The sequence below is a fragment of the Oncorhynchus keta genome, unplaced genomic scaffold (genome assembly GCF_023373465.1).
Source record: "Oncorhynchus keta strain PuntledgeMale-10-30-2019 unplaced genomic scaffold, Oket_V2 Un_contig_4946_pilon_pilon, whole genome shotgun sequence".
Lineage (NCBI taxonomy): Eukaryota > Metazoa > Chordata > Actinopteri > Salmoniformes > Salmonidae > Oncorhynchus > Oncorhynchus keta.
In genome coordinates, this window is record NW_026288041.1 from 27,501 (window position 1) to 36,058 (window position 8,558).

The 8,558-nt window shown below is 35.4% G+C and overlaps 1 long non-coding RNA gene across 1 annotated transcript; it reads right to left on the bottom strand.

The window, feature by feature from the left end:
- Window positions 1-6,007: 6,007 nt before the first annotated feature.
- Window positions 6,008-6,893, bottom strand: LOC127925022 (uncharacterized). The gene is made up of 3 exons (XR_008119557.1): window positions 6,587-6,893; window positions 6,317-6,496; window positions 6,008-6,046 (listed from the first exon to the last, which is right to left on the bottom strand). It is a non-coding gene; the product is annotated as an uncharacterized LOC127925022 (long non-coding RNA).
- Window positions 6,894-8,558: the final 1,665 nt, after the last annotated feature.

The window sequence follows — 8,558 nt, forward strand, 5'->3', positions numbered from 1 at the left end:
ATCCGACGACCCCATTCACATGGACGGGGCTGTAGTGGAGCGGGTCGAGAGCTTCGAGTTCCTCGGTGTCCGCGTCACTAAAATACATGAACCGTTGCTACAGACCCCTAGATATTAATCTTTGCCCGACCCCCTAAACTCTTGTGAAGGATCTGAAAAGGCAAGACAGGCGTAAGCGGAAACCTTTGGCAGCACACTGTCAGTGTTCTCTCGCTGCAGACATAACTGGAGATGACTAAGTACATGTTCCAACATGTTTGTTGAATTCGAAACAATTTGAACATTTGAGATATTAAATAAATGATTAGAGAAGAAGCATAGGATATGAGGAGTGAAAGAGACGGACTGGGGGTTTTATGTCAGAAGTGAATGGTTCTCTGTAGAAAGATGGCGTTGGAATGTATTGTGTGGACGGGAGGAGAGGTTGAGGTCAGGAGGTGAGGTCAGCACCGTATTGATACAGGGAGACAGATGGACATCTGTGGATTAGGTGAAGGAGAGGTTGAGGTCAGGAGGTGAGGTCAGCACTGTGTTGATACAGGGAGACAGATGGACATCTGTGGATTAGGTGAAGGAGAGGTTGAGGTCAGGAGGTGAGGACAGCACCGTGTTGATACAGGGGAGACAGATGGACATCTGTGGATTAGGTGAAGGAGGGGTTGAGGTCAGGAGGTGAGGTTCGATCCCCTTAAGGGAGTAATAAGGGTTTGGTATCCTGTTACCCTTTTCCTGGAAGAACCTTAAGATGTAAGGGTTTGAGAGGAGGAGGAGTGTCTTAAGAGGGACGTATATAACTGTGATGGTGAGAAATGTTTTGCTGTCATGTGACAAATTTTGCAACGGCTAGCATCCTATCGATTTACTGATTGACTTATGGTGCAACACACTAATATGCTAACGCAGTTAAACGCTAGTAAACTAATCACTGTCTGACCATATTGCACGTTGCAGGGCTATGCATCTTTGTCATGCATCCCAGCCAAACTTGTGCTAATGTGCTAATGCTAGTGAAAGCTAGTTTATAAATTAGAAACAGCTGGCATCGTATTGACTTACTGATTGACATACGCTGTGACGTGCTAATGCTAGTTTATAAATTAGCAACAGCTAGCATCGTATTGAGTTACTAATTGACATATGCTGTGACGTGCTAATGCTAGTAAATGGTAGTTTATGAATTAGCAACAGCTAGCATCGTATTGAGTTACTAATTGACATATGCTGTGACGTGCTAATGCTAGTAAATGGTAGTTTATAAATTAGCAACAGCTAGCATCGTATTGAGTTGCTTACTAATTGACATACGCTGTGACGTGCTAATGCTAGTAAACGAATCTCGGTCTGACCGTATACAACACATGTTTCAGCTATGGGTACCGTCCTCTTGGCCATCTTTCTCGTGTCGAATGGTTATTACTGACTTATGACGCCATGTGCTAACGCTAGTAAACACATCTCTCAGTATCCCCAGGGTTTGAATGACAGGGAGGTTTTAAATTAATTAATTACTTTATTTCACCTTTATTTAACCAGGTAGGCCAGTTGAGAACACCTTTATTTAACCAGGTAGGCCAGTTGAGAACACCTTTATTTAACCAGGTAGGCCAGTTGAGAACACCTTTATTTAACCAGGTAGGCCACTTGAGATCACGTTCTCATTTATAACTGCCACCTGGCCAAGATGAAGCAAAGCTGTGCGACAAAAACAACACAGATTTACACAAACAAAACGTACAGTCGACAACACAATAGAAAAGAAAAATAGAAACATCTATGAACAGTGTTTGCAAATGTAGAAGAGTAGTGAGGTAAAGGCAATAAATAGGCCATAGAGGGCTAAGAGAATTACAATTGAGCATTAATTAGGTTAGTCAGTTAGTGGGGCTGGACACCCCAATAAAGATATTGACATCAGACACCCCAAAAGATGTTATCCCTAAGATTCACCTTATAATTCAATGCCTGTGTATCACATGTCGTGGTAATGGGCCCTGGTTCAGCATTCATGTTGCCACTCCTTCCCATCTTCCCACAATGTTCACAAGCAACTCCGCTTGACATTGGCAACTCAGTGCCATTTGATCCATAAAACACACGTAACACGCTATATGATCCCATCCTAGACACACGTAGGACCAGGGCATTTTCAGACCCTACTGAAATGTGAGCCTGGGGGCCCCGTTGCCAACTGCTCCTCCGCTGTGGCTCAGTCGACACATTCCCCAGCAAGCAGGACCAGCATGTTGTTAGCTCGTTACAGCTCCACTGAGGTCAGCAGAGAAGAGGACAGAACATTATAGGCTCTCGTGTACGATCTCAACAGCATGTTATAAAGCAGAGCGCTGGACGATAGACAGGACCTGTACTGAGGAACGGCGCCTCAACTGTTCTGCTGCTTGAGTATCTGCACTTTTCACAATATCAGCAAAAATAACAACTTAGTTCTGTCACGTAACATATTAACTACATGAGATATGAATACTGACCTGTCATCACGTAACATATTAACTACATGAGATATGAATACTGACCTTTCATCACGTAACATATTAACTACATGAGATATGAATACTGACCTGTCATCACGTAACATATTAACTACATGAGATATGAATACTGACCTGTCATCACGTAACATATTAACTACATGAGATTTGAATACTGACCTGTCATCAAGTAACATATTAACTACATGAAATAATAATACTGACCTGTCATCACGTAACATATTAACTACATGAGATATGAATACTGACCTGTCATCACGTAACATATTAACTACATGAGATATGAATACTGACCTGTCATCACGTAACATATTAACTACATGAGATATGAATACTGACCTGTCATCACGTAACATATTAACTACATGAAATAATAATACTGACCTGTCATCACGTAACATATTAACTACATGAGATATGAATACTGACCTGTCATCACGTAACATATTAACTACATGAAATAATAATACTGACCTGTCATCACGTAACATATTAACTACATGAGATATGAATACTGACCTGTCATCACGTAACATATTAACTACATGAGATATGAATACTGACCTGTCATCACGTAACATTAACTACATGAGATATAAGAACTGTCCTGTCATCAAGTAACATATTAACTACATGAGATTTGAATACTGACCTGTCATCACGTAACATATTAACTACATGAAATAATAATACTGACCTGTCATCACGTAACATATTAACTACATGAGATTTGAATACTGACCTGTCATCACGTAACATATTAACTACATGAAATAATAATACTGACCTGTCATCACGTAACATATTAACTACATGAGATATGAATACTGACCTGTCATCACGTAACATATTAACTACATGAGATAATAATACTGACCTGTCATCACGTAACATATTAACTACATGAGATATGAATACTGACCTGTCATCACGTAACATATTAACTACATGAGATAATAATACTGACCTGTCATCACGTAACATATTAACTACATGAGATAATAATACTGACCTGTCATCACGTAACATATTAACTACATGAGATATGAATACTGACCTGTCATCACGTAACATATTAACTACATGAGATATGAATACTGACCTGTCATCACGTAACATATTAACTACATGAGATATGAATACTGACCTGTCATCACGTAACATATTAACTACATGAGATATGAATACTGACCTGTCATCACGTAACATATTAACTACATGAGATAATAATACTGACCTGTCATCACGTAACATATTAACTACATGAGATAATAATACTGACCTGTCATCACGTAACATATTAACTACATGAGATTTGAATACTGACCTGTCATCACGTAACATATTAACTACATGAAATAATAATACTGACCTGTCATCACATAACATATTAACTACATGAGATATGAATACTGACCTGTCATCACGTAACATATTAACTACATGAGATAATAATACTGACCTGTCATCACGTAACATATTAACTACATGAGATATGAATACTGACCTGTCATCACGTAACATATTAACTACATGAGATAAGAATACTGACCTGTCATCACGTAACATATTAACTACATGAGATATGAATACTGACCTGTCATCACGTAACATATTAACTACATGAAATAATAATACTGACCTGTCATCACGTAACATATTAACTACATGAGATATGAATACTGACCTGTCATCACGTAACATATTAACTACATGAGATATGAATACTGACCTGTCATCACGTAACATATTAACTACATGAGATATGAATACTGACCTGTCATCACGTAACATATTAACTACATGAAATAATAATACTGACCTGTCATCACGTAACATATTAACTACATGAAATAATAATACTGACCTGTCATCACGTAACATATTAACTACATGAGATATGAATACTGACCTGTCATCACGTAACATATTAACTACATGAGATATGAATACTGACCTGTCATCACGTAACATATTAACTACATGAGATATGAATACTGACCTGTCATCACGTAACATATTAACTACATGAGATATGAATACTGACCTGTCATCACGTAACATATTAACTACATGAGATATGAATACTGACCTGTCATCACGTAACATATTAACTACATGAGATATGAATACTGACCTGTCATCACGTAACATATTAACTACATGAGATATGAATACTGACCTGTCATCACGTAACATATTAACTACATGAGATATGAATACTGACATGTCATCACGTAACATATTAACTACATGAAATAATAATACTGACCTGTCATCACGTAACATATTAACTACATGAGATATGAATACTGACCTGTCATCACGTAACATATTAACTACATGAGATATGAATACTGACCTGTCATCACGTAACATATTAACTACATGAGATATGAATACTGACCTGTCATCACGTAACATATTAACTACATGAGATATGAATACTGACCTGTCATCACGCAACATATTAACTACATGATATATTATATAATAATACTGACCTGTCATCACGTAACATATTAACTACATGAGATATGAATACTGACCTGTCATCACGTAACATATTAACTACATGAGATATGAATACTGACCTGTCATCACGCAACATATTAACTACATGATATAATAATACTGACCTGTCATCACGTAACATATTAACTACATGAGATATGAATACTGACCTGTCATCACGTAACATATTAACTACATGATATAATAATACTGACCTGTCATCACGTAACATATTAACTACATGAGATATGAATACTGACCTGTCATCACGTAACATATTAACTACATGATATAATAATACTGACCTGTCATCACGCAACATATTAACTACATGATATAATAATACTGACCTGTCATCACGTAACATATTAACTACATGAGATATGAATACTGACCTTTCATCACGTAACATATTAACTACATGAGATATGAATACTGACCTGTCATCACGTAACATATTAACTACATGAGATATGAATACTGACCTGTCATCACGTAACATATTAACTACATGAAATAATAATACTGACCTGTCATCACGTAACATATTAACTACATGAGATATGAATACTGGCCTGTCATCACGTAACATATTAACTACATGAAATAATAATACTGACCTGTCATCACGTAACATATTAACTACATGAGATATGAATACTGACATGTCATCACGTAACATATTAACTACATGAGATATGAATACTGACCTGTCATCACGTAACATATTAACTACATGAGATATGAATACTGACCTGTCATCAAGTAACATATTAACTACATGAGATTTGAATACTGACCTGTCATCACGTAACATATTAACTACATGAAATAATAATACTGACCTGTCATCACGTAACATATTAACTACATGAGATTTGAATACTGACCTGTCATCACGTAACATATTAACTACATGAAATAATAATACTGACCTGTCATCACGTAACATATTAACTACATGAGATATGAATACTGACCTGTCATCACGTAACATATTAACTACATGAGATAATAATACTGACCTGTCATCACGTAACATATTAACTACATGAGATATGAATACTGACCTGTCATCACGTAACATATTAACTACATGAGATAATAATACTGACCTGTCATCACGTAACATATTAACTACATGAGATAATAATACTGACCTGTCATCACGTAACATATTAACTACATGAGATATGAATACTGACCTGTCATCACGTAACATATTAACTACATGAGATATGAATACTGACCTGTCATCACGTAACATATTAACTACATGAGATATGAATACTGACCTGTCATCACGTAACATATTAACTACATGAGATATGAATACTGACCTGTCATCACGTAACATATTAACAACATGAGATAATAATACTGACCTGTCATCACGTAACATATTAACTACATGAGATAATAATACTGACCTGTCATCACGTAACATATTAACTACATGAGATATGAATACTGACCTGTCATCACGTAACATATTAACTACATGAAATAATAATACTGACCTGTCATCACATAACATATTAACTACATGAGATATGAATACTGACCTGTCATCACGTAACATATTAACTACATGAGATAATAATACTGACCTGTCATCACGTAACATATTAACTACATGAGATATGAATACTGACCTGTCATCACGTAACATATTAACTACATGAGATAATAATACTGACCTGTCATCACGTAACATATTAACTACATGAGATATGAATACTGACCTGTCATCACGTAACATATTAACTACATGAAATAATAATACTGACCTGTCATCACGTAACATATTAACTACATGAGATATGAATACTGACCTGTCATCACGTAACATATTAACTACATGAGATATGAATACTGACCTGTCATCACGTAACATATTAACTACATGAGATATGAATACTGACCTGTCATCACGTAACATATTAACTACATGAAATAATAATACTGACCTGTCATCACGTAACATATTAACTACATGAAATAATAATACTGACCTGTCATCACGTAACATATTAACTACATGAGATATGAATACTGACCTGTCATCACGTAACATATTAACTACATGAGATATGAACACTGACCTGTCATCACGTAACATATTAACTACATGAGATATGAATACTGACCTGTCATCACGTAACATATTAACTACATGAGATATGAATACTGACCTGTCATCACGTAACATATTAACTACATGAGATATGAATACTGACCTGTCATCACGTAACATATTAACTACATGAGATATGAATACTGACCTGTCATCACGTAACATATTAACTACATGAGATATGAATACTGACCTGTCATCACGTAACATATTAACTACATGAGATATGAATACTGACCTGTCATCACGTAACATATTAACTACATGAAATAATAATACTGACCTGTCATCACGTAACATATTAACTACATGAGATATGAATACTGACCTGTCATCACGTAACATATTAACTACATGAGATATGAATACTGACCTGTCATCACGTAACATATTAACTACATGAGATATGAATACTGACCTGTCATCACGTAACATATTAACTACATGAGATATGAATACTGACCTGTCATCACGCAACATATTAACTACATGATATATTATATAATAATACTGACCTGTCATCACGTAACATATTAACTACATGAGATATGAATACTGACCTGTCATCACGTAACATATTAACTACATGAGATATGAATACTGACCTGTCATCACGCAACATATTAACTACATGATATAATAATACTGACCTGTCATCACGTAACATATTAACTACATGAGATATGAATACTGACCTGTCATCACGTAACATATTAACTACATGATATAATAATACTGACCTGTCATCACGTAACATATTAACTACATGAGATATGAATACTGACCTGTCATCACGTAACATATTAACTACATGATATAATAATACTGACCTGTCATCACGCAACATATTAACTACATGATATAATAATACTGACCTGTCATCACGTAACATATTAACTACATGAGATATGAATACTGACCTGTCATCACGTAACATATTAACTACATGAGATATGAATACTGACCTGTCATCACGTAACATATTAACTACATGAGATATGAATACTGACCTGTCATCACGTAACATATTAACTACATGAGATATGAATACTGACCTGTCATCACGTAACATATTAACTACATGAGATATGAATACTGACCTGTCATCACGTAACATATTAACTACATGAGATATGAATACTGACCTGTCATCACGTAACATATTAACTACATGAGATAATACTGACCTGTCATCACGTAACATATTAACTACATGATATAATAATACTGACCTGTCATCATGTAACATATTAACTACATGAGATATGAATACTGACCTGTCATCACGTAACATATTAACTACATGAGATATGAATACTGACCTGTCATCACGCAACATATTAACTACATGATATAATAATACTGACCTGTCATCACGTAACATATTAACTACATGAGAT